Genomic DNA, 13,245 nt, shown 5'->3' with positions numbered 1-13,245 from the left:
TCTGCTATTCTACTGCCCCTCAGGGATTGTTCAGACCCCCTCCCTTTCCTACACATCAAGCTCAAGGATTTGCCCCTGCCCAGGACTGGCAAATTGACTTTACTGACATGCCCCGAAAACTAAAATGCCTCTTGGTCTGGGTAGACACTTTCACTGGATGGGTAGAGGGTCTGAGAAGGCCACCGCGGTCATTTCTTTCCTTCTGTCAGACGTAATTCCTCGGTTTTGCCTTCCCACCTCTATGCAGTCTGATAACAGACCAGCCTTTACTAGTCAAATCACCCAAGCAGTTTCTTAGGCTCTTAGTATTCAGTAAAACCTTCATACCCCTTACGGTCCTCAATCTTCAAGAAAAGTAGAATAGAGTAATAGTCTTTTAAAAACACACCCTCACCAAGCTCAGCCACCAACTTAAAAAGGACTGGACAATACTTTTACCACTTGCCCTTCTCAGAATTCAGGCCTGTCCGCGGAATGCTACAGGTTCCAGCCCATTTGAGCTCCTGTATAGACGCTCCTTTTTATTAAGCCCCAGTCTCATTCCAGACACCAGACCAACTTGGACTGTGCCCCAAAAAACTAGTCATCCCTACTGTCTTCTCTCTAGTCATACTCCTATTCACCGTTCTTAACTACTCATAAATGCCCCGCTCGTGTTTACACTGCCGGTGTACACTGTTTCTCCAAACCATCACAGCTGGTATCTCCTGGTGCTATCCCCAAACCGCCACTCTTAACTCCCTCTTAAAGTAAATAAATAATCTTTGCTGGCAGGGCTATGCTGAGCCTCCTTAGGCGCTCCTAGATGTCCTAGGTCCTCCCAGTTCTTAGTCCTTTAACACCTGTTTTCTCTCCTTCTCTTATTCAGATCTTGTCTCTTCCGTTTAGTTTTTTAATTCATACAAAACTACATCCAGGCCATCACCAATCATTCTATATGACAAATGCTCCTTCTAATATCCCCACAATATCACCCCTTACCACAAAATCTTCCTTCAGCCTAATCTTTCCCACTCTAGGTTCCCACGCCACCCCTAATCCCGCTTGAAGCAGCCCTGAGAAACATCGCCCATTCTCTCTCCATACCACCCCCCAAAAATTTTCGCCGCCCCTTCAACACTATTTTGTTTTATTTTTCCTATTAATATAAGAAGACAGGAATGTCAGGCTCCTGAGCCAAAGCTAAGCCATCACATCCCCTGTGACCTGTGCATACACATCCAGATGGCCGGTTCCTGCCTTAACTGATGACGTTACCTTGTGAAGTTCCTTTTCCTGGCTCATCCTGGCTCAAAAGCTCCCCCACTGAGCACCTTGTGACCCCCACCCCTGCCCGCCAGAGAACAACCCCCTTTGACTGTAATTTTCCTTTACCTACCCAAACTCTATAAAACGGCCCCACCCCTATCTCCCTTCGCTGACTCTCTTTTCGGACTCAGCCCGCTGCACCCAGGTGATTAAAAAGCTTTATTGCTCACACAAAGCCTGTTTGGTGGTCTCTTCACACGGACGCGCATGACAGATTACATTTTATTTCCAGCTTTATCTCAACATGAACATGAACTGTACAGTGTATCCAAAACACACCCGCCTCTACATGATCTGCAGCTTCTACACAAAAGGCCCACAAAGACACGAAATGTATTCCTGTTACAATAATATGCTCCCCATACAATCTGCACATCAGCGGGACACTACGTCTTATCAGTCCATGTCAGGCTTATATTAGTCTGCCACACACTCACGTATATTCAGAGTGGTTAGATATGTTCAGATATTTACAACAACCACGTATCCAGTAATGCATTCTTTGAAAGAGTACCCAGCGATCCAGCGTAAAATTATCATAGATGATTCCAAAACCTTCCAGGAGTGATCCTTGATTTGCTCTTCAGGCATACCCTGCAAACTACACTTCCCACCAAGGGAATAAAACGACTAGAGACAGAGTTCAAAACTCGTTGGTAATTTTAGCTAAAGCCACAAACAAGACCGCTCTGCTCTGAAAGTCCAACCGACCAAGTCCATTCGTTAGAGTTACCAAGGACAGTCATATAAGCTTTATTTTATTTTCCTCTTAGCAAAGGGACAGGTCATGCCACAGCAAATACTTCTTTTTTATACCTAGAAAAACACCACAGGGGAACAGGACAGCTTTGACTATTAGTAAAAGCCCTTGACCTCTAAAGCCAACTCAGTTGGCTTCTGGAACATGCTCCATTACCTGGAGGTGCTCTAGGCCCTTGTCTTGCAGACCGGTTACGAGAACTGACAGTCATTGCGTTTATCATAATGACCTATAAATGGTCAGCTAGCATCTCCTGTCTCGAGTTTCAGATGCTACCGCACAACAGTTCTTATGTCATGCGGTTCAACAACTCGCTTTACAACAGAGAGGAAAAAGCTGTTAACTCTGGTGTAACTGTAGACTGTGTTCAACAGACACTCTTGAACCAGCCTGTACTCTAAAGCAAGCCCTGACTCCATAGACCCACCCCCCAAATAAGCTCATAACCAAGGCCCACATCCTACAATTGCTACTTGCTAACACCCTCTTATGAGACACCCCAGCTCGCTGTTGTGGAGGCCCCCCTTGCTGCAGGGAGCGACAAGTCCAGCTGCTTTCACTGCAGGCCGTTGCTGCTGCTCTTCCGGGAAAGACGTTGACAATTTGGGTGCACACATGGGCGAAGGGGCATGGAGGGGTGTGGCCTGGGTTCCAGTCCTGGTTCTGCCATTTACTAGTCATGGCCCTTGAGCACTCTCTGCCCCTCCCAGAACCTCGGTTTCCCCATACGCAAAACAAACACCCTATCTCAGGAGGATGGTGTGAAGCATGAGGCCGAATAAATAAATGGCAGCACTTCCTATTCTTGTCTGTTACTGTGGTGTTCCAAAGACGTTTCAAGTGTTAATCCCCTAGAAATGGCAGCTTCCTGATAGGGATGGAACTCATTTGCCAGGGGGCAGAAGGCCACCAATCTGGAGCCTCCTGAGCTCCTCGCCATCTCCTGGGGCCCCTCCTCCCACACCCTCATCCATCCCACCCTCACCACTGGGTCCACCACCACCCTGGGCTGCCATTTGCCTCAGCCCCGCCTCTCAACACACCTGTGGCAGCAACTCCAGGGACAAGGTTCTTAGAGGGACTGGATTTGGACCATTCCTCCCAGCCAGATCTTTTGCAGCAGGGAGAGGAGGACGCATCAGATTCCTATGCCCACAAAGCACCACCTCCTTTTCCAGTTAAGCCAGTGTGGGGCTGCAAGTTTGCATGCATTCAGGATCCTTCTGCAACTTAATTGCTTTGCCCTCAGTCCCCCTCCCACTTCTCCAGAATGCACGCTCCCAGCAGCTTTCACAGACCCGAGCCCTGACGGTGCCTCGTCCACCCAGAACTCCAGAGCCAGCAGGGCTTGCTGCTGCCTAGAAAGGCCTATCGCTGGCCAGGCGGGCGGATCACGAGGTCAGGAGATCGAGACCATCCTGGCTACCATAGTGAAACCCCACCGCTACTAAAAAATACAAAAAATTAGCCGGGTGTGGTGGCGGGCGCCTGTAGTCCCAGCTACTCGGGAGGCTGAGGCAGGAGAATGGGGTGAACCCGGGAGGCGGAGCTTGCAATTAACCGAAATCGTGTCACTGCACTCCAGCCTGGGCGACAGAGCGAGACTCCATCTCAAAAAAAAAAAAAAAAGACCTATTGCCATCATCCCCTTGTCCCTGCTCTATAAATGTCCCTTTGGGAAAAGCGCTCCCATCTCCCTCCTTTCCCACACAGACAGCACACTGTGCATGCTCTTAGTCAGCCCCTTTTGTAAGAAACGGGAGGTGTCACATCCCCTATAAGCAATACCCCCTCTACGAATGCACTCCCGGACTAAACCATCACGGACCTAAGGAGAGCGTGTGAGATCGGGGATCAGCCCCCGGCTCATGGGCTCCCACTGGAGGGAAGCTTGTAGCTCTGCTTTCAGGAGCGATGTCATGGGAAGCCGTACAGAGAAACTAAAATTTGGCCGGGCGTGGTGGCTCAAGCCTGTAATCCCAGCACTTTGGGAGGCCGAGACGGGCGGATCACAAGGTCAGGAGATCGAGACCATCCTGGCAAACCCGGTGAAACCCCGTCTCTACTAAAAAATACAAAAAACTAGCCGGGCGAGGTGGCGGACGCCTGTAGTCCCAGCTACTCGGGAGGCTGAGGCAGGAGAATGGCGGGAACCCGGGAGGCGGAGCTTGCAGTGAGCTGAGATCCGGCCACTGCACTCCAGCCTGGGTGACAGAGCGAGACCCCGTCTCAAAAAAAAAAAAAAAGAAACTAAAATTTGGCCTTACAGTGCTACGGAGCTGTATGTTTTATCAAATTAGAATCCAGTGTCTTTTAGAGGTGGTGTGAACCTTGGAGACTGCAGGCTGGGGAGGCGCCCCACTGAGCACACCCTGAGTGGGAGGGAACCCCGCCCAGCTGGCGTATGGCATTGAACACGGAATGAGGAGATGGCCCAGAACCCACACCAGGCCTCACGCACCAGTCACAGCACAGAGGCCACCAGGGGTCAGTCTAGCAGCATCATACATGAGGAAGACGCTGGTTCTTCTGCTCCGTGGAGAGCACGTCTGCCGTTCACTAGCCCAGCCCATGGCAGGCCGGGAAGCAGAACTGACTATTCATGGCCACTAGCCTGTTGCCTCCTCACCTGATGAAAATCAGACCAACACGAAATTACAGAGAGAAGGAAGAGCCACGACTTCTTAAAAACACACAGTTGAGCGTCTTCTTGATCAAAGAAAACCTGCTTTAAACTTGCCAAGTGGATTAACAGTTTTCAATCATTTGTTATAAATCCTGTACCAACACATCGATTATAAGGAACTGGTTTTCCCCCAGCCATGACTGAGCTGGGTTTAGTCCATCATCGACATTGTGAATAAATGTTCCTAACGTTGCCCTTGCCCTGTGCTCATAAACTTTCAACAGGTGAGAAACATGGCCCCAGGTGAGATATTGTACACCACACAGACGTGGAGAGTCAGGCGGAGCAGCCACTGCCTGTCACTCTCTCCTTGTGGATTGGGTACAGACCACCCAGTACTTGGGAAATTTCACTGTCAGTGTCTCCCATACTGGGGTTTTAAAATCTAGGCGCTTGGCTCCAAGATGCATTACAAGGACTCATCGTCATTAGTTCCTGGCAAGTGTCTGTATTCGAGTTGGCAGACACATCCTGCCCAGAGCCTTCCACACTACAAAGCAGCCATCTTCACAACAGATGGCTCGGCCAGTCACCAACAGCTTTACAAAAAAAAAACCGCCCTCGTGCCAGGACAGGCCAGGTCCAATAGATACTCTTCTGACAGCAGGATTTTTTCACACTGAGACAAAATTCACATCAAATACATGCACTTTAACCATTTTAGAGTATAAAGCTCACTGCTTTTTAGTATATTCACAATGTTGGGCAACCATCACCACTGTCTCATTCCAGAACATTTCATCCACACTGCCACCTCCCCCACCTCCAAAACCAACTTCCATGCCCATGGGCAGTCACTACCCACTGTCCTGCCCCCAGCCCCTGGCAACCACTATCTACCTTCTGTCTCTCTGGATTTGCCTATACTTAACACTTCATATAAATAGAATCACACAATATGTGGCTTCTTGTGTCTGGATCTGTCACCTAGGTAATGTCTTTGAGGTTAGCAGCTGCTGCGGCATGCATCAGGACTTCATTCCTTCCTATGGCTGAATAAGGCTTCCTCGTATGTGTATACCCCACATCTGTCTACTCATCTGTTGATGGACATTTGAGTTACTTCCACTTTTTGGCTGCTGTGAATAATGCCACTGTCTACATAATGCCTTCATGTACAAGTTTTTGTGTGAACATGTTTCCATTACCTAGGAGTAGAATTGCTGGGTCAGATGGTTCATCTATGTTTAAATTTCTTTTTTTTTTTGAGATGGACTCTCGCTCTGTCGCCCAGGCTGGAGTGCAGTGGCCAGATCTCAGCTCACTGCAAGATCCACCTCCCAGGTTTACGCCATTCTCCTGCCTCAGCCTCCCGAGTAGCTGGGACTACAGGCGCCCGCCACCTCGCCCGGCTAATTTTTTGTATTTTTAGTAGAGATGGGGTTTCACTGTGTTAGCCAGGATGGTCTCGATCTCCTGACCTCATGATCCGCCCGCCTCGGCCTCCCAAAGTGCTGGGATTATAGGTGTGAGCCACCACGCCCGGCCCATCTATGTTTAAATTTCTAAAGAAGTGCCAACCTGTTTTACAAAGCAGCTGCACTTTGTGACATCCCCACCAGCGATGCATGAGTGATCTGATTTCTCCACATCCTCTCCCACACTTGTTTCTGCCCATTTTTCCTTTACCTTTTTTTTTTTTGAAGTACTATCTCATTTGCATTTCCCTAGTGATTCATAATGTTGAGAATCTTTTCATGCACTCATTAGTCATTGGTATGTCTTAAAGAAATGTTTGTTCATATCCTTTGTCCATTTTTTACTTAGATTGTCTTTTTATTGTTGATTTACACAAAGGTCTTTATACAGTTTGGATGTTAGATTCTTACCCAATATATGATTTGCAAGTACTCGGCCCATTCTGTGAGTTCTCTTTTCAATTTCTTGATATACTTTTCTTGTACAAAGAGTTTCAGTTTCATGAAGTCCACCTTCTCTGTTGTTTTCTTTTGTTGCTGGTGCTCTTGTGTCTTAGTCTGTATGTGCTGCTGTAACAAAATGCCTTAGACTGGGTCATTCATCAACAACAGAAATGTATTGCTCCCAGCTCTGGAAGCTGGGAAAACCAAGATCAAGGCTACTCCTGTCCGGGTGTGTCACCAGCAAAATCTGCCAAGCCCTTAGCCTCCTCTGAAAGTTCTGTTCACCTCCTTGCTGAAGCCAAAACACAAAAACACAGGTCTATAAATTGTGGCATAGACAACGTTGGGTGTGCTTGAGCAAGAGACCTTCTGCTGTATCTTAATCCTCACTGGACTTACAGAGAGTAACTGTATATTTTGTGGTGGTGGTGGGCTTTTTAAGCTATTTTTAAAATTGTAGTAAAACATATTTAACAATATTTGTCATTTTAACTCTTTTTAGGTACACAACCCAGTGTCATCAATTACATTCACAGTGTTGTGCAACCATCACCCCATCTATTTCCGAAATTTTTCCATCACCCCCAATAGAAACTCTGTAAATGTCAATCAATGATTCCTCATTGGGGAATGCCTACTCCCCCCAGCTCCTGGTATCCTCTATCTGCTTCCTGTCTCTATGAATTTGCCTGTTCTAGTTATTTCCTGTAAGTGGAATCATACAATATTTGTCCTTTTGTGTCTAGCTTCTTTCGCTAGCATATTTTCAAGGTTCCTCCACGTTGTAGAAGGCAACAGTTTCCCTCTTGTTTCAGCTGGATAATGTTCCATGGAACGTATACGCCTCATTTTGTTCATCCGTTCATCATTTGGACATTTGGGTTGTTTCAACCTTTTGGCTATCGTGAACAATGCTGCAATGAACATTGGCTTACTATGCTCTGAGACCTTGTTTTCAATTCGTTGGCGTGTATACTTAAAAGTGGAAGTGCCGGGTCGGATGGTCGGCCCATGTTGAGCCTTGTGGGGAAACATCAAACTGCTTTCCACTGAGGCTGCGCCATCTCACATCCCCGCCCGCAGCGTACGAGGGTTCCAACTTCGCCACACCCTCAGCAGCTATAGTTACGGTGTGTACACTGCACACGGCCATCCTAGGAGGTGTGAGGTATGGCTTATCACTGCGGTTTTTATTTTCATTTCTCTTATGATTAGTGAGGTTTGCATTTCATGGGTTTGTTAACCATTTGTATAGCTTCTGTGGAGAAATATCTGTTCAAGTCTTTTGCCCAGTTAATTGGGTTGAATATCTTTTTGTTGTTGGATTGTAGGAATTCTTTGTACATTCTACACTTTAAATCCTTATCAAATAAATGATTTGCAAACGTTTTTCCCATTCTCTGGGCTACCCTTTGATGATGTCCTTTAATCTAAAAATTAAAAGGTTTTTTGGCCAGGCACAGCGGCTCATACCTGTAATCCCAGAACTTTGGGAGGTTGAGGCAGGTGGATCACCAGAGGTCAGGAGTTCGAGACCAGCCTGGCCAACATGGTGAAACCCCATCTCTACTAACAATATGAAAATTAGCTGGTCATAGTGATGGGTGCCTGCAATCCCAGCTACTCAGGAGGCTGAGGCAGGAGAATTGCTTGAGCCTGGGAGGCAGAGGTTGGAGTGAGCCAAAATCACACCACTGCACCCCAGCCTAGGGGACGGAGCGAGACTCCATCTCAAAAAAAACAATAAAATAAATAAAAATTAAAAATTAAAATTAAAAGATTTTTATATTGGTCAAGTTCAGTTTATCTATTTTTCTTTTATTGCTTGTGCTTTGAGTGTCATACCTGAGAATCCACTGTGAAATCCAAGAATATTTACCCCTTTGTTTTAAGAGTTTTATGGTTTTGGTTCTTATATTTAATATTTAGGTCATTGATCCACTTTGGTTGGTTTTTGTGTATGTGTGAGGTAGAAGTCTTTTTGTTTGTTTTGTTTATGGAAATCCTTATGCACCATTTGTTGAAGTGATTATTCTTCCCCCCAGTGAACAGACTTAGCAGCTGTGTTGCCTTCCCTGAATCCTTCCACGTTATTCCCTGTTCTCCTTTTCAGACCATGGAAAAGCTCTCCTCCCTGTGGCCCATGAAACCTTTCAGGAATTTGATGGATCAGCTATCACATTCTCCTGGTCCCATCCCCAGTTTGCTTTCCTCCATGGAAAGAAGGAACATTTAATGAGCAGCTACTAAGTGCTAGACGAATGCATTTTTTCACTTCATATCACTACCCAGAAAAGTAAATACAATTACTATCATGATGTGATAAATGAGAAAAATGAGGCTCCCCAAGGTTAAGTAACCTCCCTGAGGTCACACAGCCAGACTGCAGAGTCCAGGGCCTTGTCAATATACCGAGTTAACCTGCCAGTTTTGGGTTTTTTCACTTCTTCCAGCAGGACAAAATTTTGAGTTGTTTAGCATGTCTGCAGGGTAGAGGCCATTCTCCCAGCTCACTGAGGAAGAAGGTGTCCAGGGAACGCAGAGCTAGCAATGAGTCAGAGCTGAGGGGAGCACCAGGCCGAGGCCTGCCAAGGAGCGGGAGTGGATAGGGTTTCATTGGGTTCAAATTCTCCCTCCTAGCTGTGTGCACTGGGGCAAGTCAGGCCACCTCCCTGAACTTCCCATGCCTCATCTGTGAAATGTTTACAGATGGTGAAACTGGACTTTCATTCAAGATGGCAGACCAAATACACACAGAAACCATTCTTTAAACACTTAGCAATGACAGGAAAACACCAGGTGCACAAGAGACCACTGCAGAGGTGCCCAGAGACAAGGGTTGAAGCTCCCCACCCCCCACCCATTAGGAGGCTAGTACCAACGCAGAGCCCCCTAATGCATGAAGCCAAGAGCACAGGCTCTCACATACGGCCCTGACCAGGTACACATGCAATAAATATTCTGAAGAGACAGTGGATTCACAACCACTTCATGAAATTTCCACAAACTCCCCAACTGGAAGAATTTACATCTGAGGAAATAGGGAGTAATAGTGCAAACTTAAAAGGACTTTGCAAGAAACATATTAAAAACTCAAACAGAAAAAGAAGGGAATAACAGCCATAAACAAGCACAGAAGGCTGGGTGCAGTGGCTCATGCCTGTAATCTCAACACTTTGGGAGGCTGAGGCAGGTAAATCACCTGAGGTCAGAAGTTCAAGACCAGCCTGACCAATATGGTGAAACCCCATTCTACTAAAAATACAAAACTTAGCTGGGCATGGTGGCGGGTGCCTGTAATCCCAGCTACCTGGGAGGCTGAGGCAGGAGAATTACTTGAACCCGGGAGGTGAAGATAGCAGTGAGCCGAGATAGCACCACTGCACTCCAGCCTGGCAATGAGAGCAAAACTTTATCTCAAAGCAAAAAAATAACAGGAGACTATGAGACAAAAGCAGGCAGATATAAAAAAGAACCAGGAGCTTAGGTGTGAAAAGTATCGTTGCTAGAATTAAACTCCACAGAAGGGAAACTAGAGAGCCAGAGGTGGGAGGGATTTAACAAGGCCATGTAGAATTTTAGTGGCAGCCTTGGAGCCAGAACCAAGGCCTAACTCAGGAGTTTGGTTCCGAGGAGGATGAATATATGTGCTTTCTTCTCCCTTATTTTTCTTTTCCATTTCTCTCACTGAAATATAAGGTTGGTGCTGAGCTGAACACCACAGCCCTTTCCTAGATGAGAAACAGGCTTCCATGCCTTGATTGGGCAGGACGGGACAAAGGGTTTCACCTCAAGATGGAGAGCTAACAACCTCACTCCTCTAGAACGTGAATTAAACAGAACCTTAATGTCTACAGAAGAGTTTGTTAAATGAAGCCCAGAAAAGCTGCCAGTAGAGTTGCCTCTTACAGAGTGGCCATGGAATAGTGATAGTAGGCATGCTGGGTTTGTAACTTAAGTCCTCAGAGCCTCGGTTTCCTCAACTGTAAAATGGGCTCCAGAGTCCCCACCCCAGGCAGATGTTTTGAGAATTAAACAGGAAGTTGTGTGTTCGAGGCACACAGCACATCAGCATTGCCTCCCACAAATACCTTCCTGGGGCTTCACAGCCCTCTAATCTGAGCTCAGTCCTAGACAAGGACAAAGCTACGGACATGTGGGACCCCAGCCTCCAACAGAGAAGAGAGAAATTTGAAACCCTGAAGGGACAAAAGGTGATGGAAGCAGAACAGGAAACTGATTCACCACGTCCTCACCCCTGTGGCCACAGGGCAGCCCACGCCCTTGGCCTTTTGCTCAGAGCAGAGGATGGGGCCTGAGAAGAGGCGAGCTCTGTCCTGGGTGTGAGGACAGCAAGAGGTGGCATCTGTCAAGCCAGCGCACATCTGAAAACTGTTCAACTTCGCCACTCACGAGAGAAATGCTAATTTGTCTTCATTTACACAATGAGATATTTTTCCCACCTAAAATTCAAAAATGTTTTTAAAATGGTAAAACTCAATGCTAGGAAGCCATGGACCTGGTAGACGGGGATGTTAGTTGCTTCCTGGCCAAGCAATCAGGAAATATGAAACAAAGAGGATGTTACTCGCCTCCCACCTTGATCACCGACCGCACCAGGCCTCCTGTTTTCCTCCCATGTCCAAACTCAGCCTTCCAGCCCCACAAAATCTCTGTTTCCAGAAGGACATTCTCTCCAGCTACACACTATTCCTGCTCCCTGGGATACTTTCCTTACCTCGTCCCCAACCAATGTCACTCACCCTTCAGAACTCAGCTAAGGCGTTCCCTCCTACAGGAAGCCCACCAGATTGGCCCCTCTCAGCTGGCTCAGGAGCTTCTCTGGACCTCCAGGGCCCAGTGGGCTGCCACCATGCCAGTGGTTATCACCCTGGGCCCGTGGGCCTCATGACACACACGTCTGGAATAGGCACATGATTGACAGAGGAGGAGTGAGATATCTGGAGGAAGGGGTATGGTCTTGGAATGGTGAAGGGAATGGGGGTCCAGGTTGGTGTCAACAGTTGGAACACCTTTCTGAGAATTGTAACTCACTTACCAGCCCAGGCTGTCTTGAGAGGTAATGGATGAGCTGCCCATCACCGGAGGTGTGCAAGCAGTGATCAGAAACTGCATCCCTCAGCCCCTCTCCTTCGTACCCCGGGAGCCTGGGCGGGGAGGTTTCCCAGCGGACATCAGCCAGTGGGACAGGAGGTTTCCTAGTGGATATCACCGGAGGGAACGGGAGCTTTCCTAGTGGATATCACCGGAGGGAACGGGAGCTTTCCTAGTGGATATCACCGGGGGGGGAAGGAGAGTTTTCCTAGCGACCATCCACCCCGGTGGGGACGGGGAGCTTTCCAGGCAGCCGCAGCAGTGAATGCAGAGGCCCAGAGGGGAGTCCCTGCGGGCGCTGGAAACCCTGGAGGAGGGCGAAGGGGCTTGGTCAGAGCTGCCAGGAGAAAAGATCCTGCAAGCACCTTGCAGGGCAGTGCTGGGAGGGAAACTGAAGTAGGGCTTGCAGGACTGAAATAATGTCCTCTGGAATGTGTTTAGACTTGCTGGCTCCTTGCTTCTAGCCCTCCTAGGCTCCTAGATCGATTGTATTCCCATTATCTCAAGTAGCAGAACATGTTCCCTATAAATGCTAAACCATCACAGCTGTAAATCATGCGCCGAATGCAACGTGTCCTTTTGACCTCCACATTCTCACCACCTGTTTCTTTGTGGGCTTATCAATAATACCGTGGGCTCCCAGAGCGCAGGGCCTTGGCAGCCTCCAGGACCGCGACGGCCCCCTGGTGTCCTATCTTTATCTCTCAGACTATCTTTTTCTCAATCCTTTGACTCTGCCAGACTTTGTCACCCTCACAACCTGGCGTTGGGTCTGCTCACCCCAACAGGGGACAGGAATGGGGACCTGGAGGTGAGGGCCTGAGGTCGTGCTGCTGGCAGAAAAGTTGCGGTCCAGAGGTGAGGCAGGAGGTGAGGGCAGGATTGACCCGAGCTGGCCCCGGCCTGGGGGAACATCGCCTTCTGGAGGGTGCTCTGCGGAACTGCACCCTCTTTCATTGGTTCCTCACCGGACATTTCTGGGGGGTCCGTTAGCGTCCCCAGTGTACTTGACACCTAGAGGACCATTTTTCAATGCCTCCTTCTTATAAAATAAAATTACTTTCAGCAAGAATGATGACCATGAAAGAAAGTCACAAATTTATTTGCTGTCCGATATATTTTACATAATAATGTAAGTCATTGTTCAGCGACTCACGAGTGAATTTTAATAAAACGGAACTGTCTGCAAACCAGATGATTTAAGCAACCACTAAAGTAACTGATGTAATTTTTCTTCATTCATTATTTTTTAAAACAATTTAAAAAGAATGTTTGCATTTTGGTATTTTTCAAATTCAGTAATAGTTTATGTGGGAGCTAATACGTGCATCCACCCAGGAAAAACGGTATCTCTCAGGATTTTCGAGGCGCCCCCGGGGTGGTGAAGACCCCATGTGGATGGGGGAGGGGGTTAGCATCGGTTAAAATCGCTCCAGGTGATCCGAACGTGCACCCGGCATGGAGCACACCCGTCTCCACACAGGCAGGGGAGCTGGGCTCAGCGGGGCACGCAG

The sequence above is a fragment of the Macaca mulatta genome, chromosome 13 (assembly GCF_049350105.2).
Source record: "Macaca mulatta isolate MMU2019108-1 chromosome 13, T2T-MMU8v2.0, whole genome shotgun sequence".
Taxonomy (NCBI): Eukaryota; Metazoa; Chordata; class Mammalia; order Primates; family Cercopithecidae; genus Macaca; species Macaca mulatta.
Note: the sequence above shows the minus strand (reverse complement) of the source record.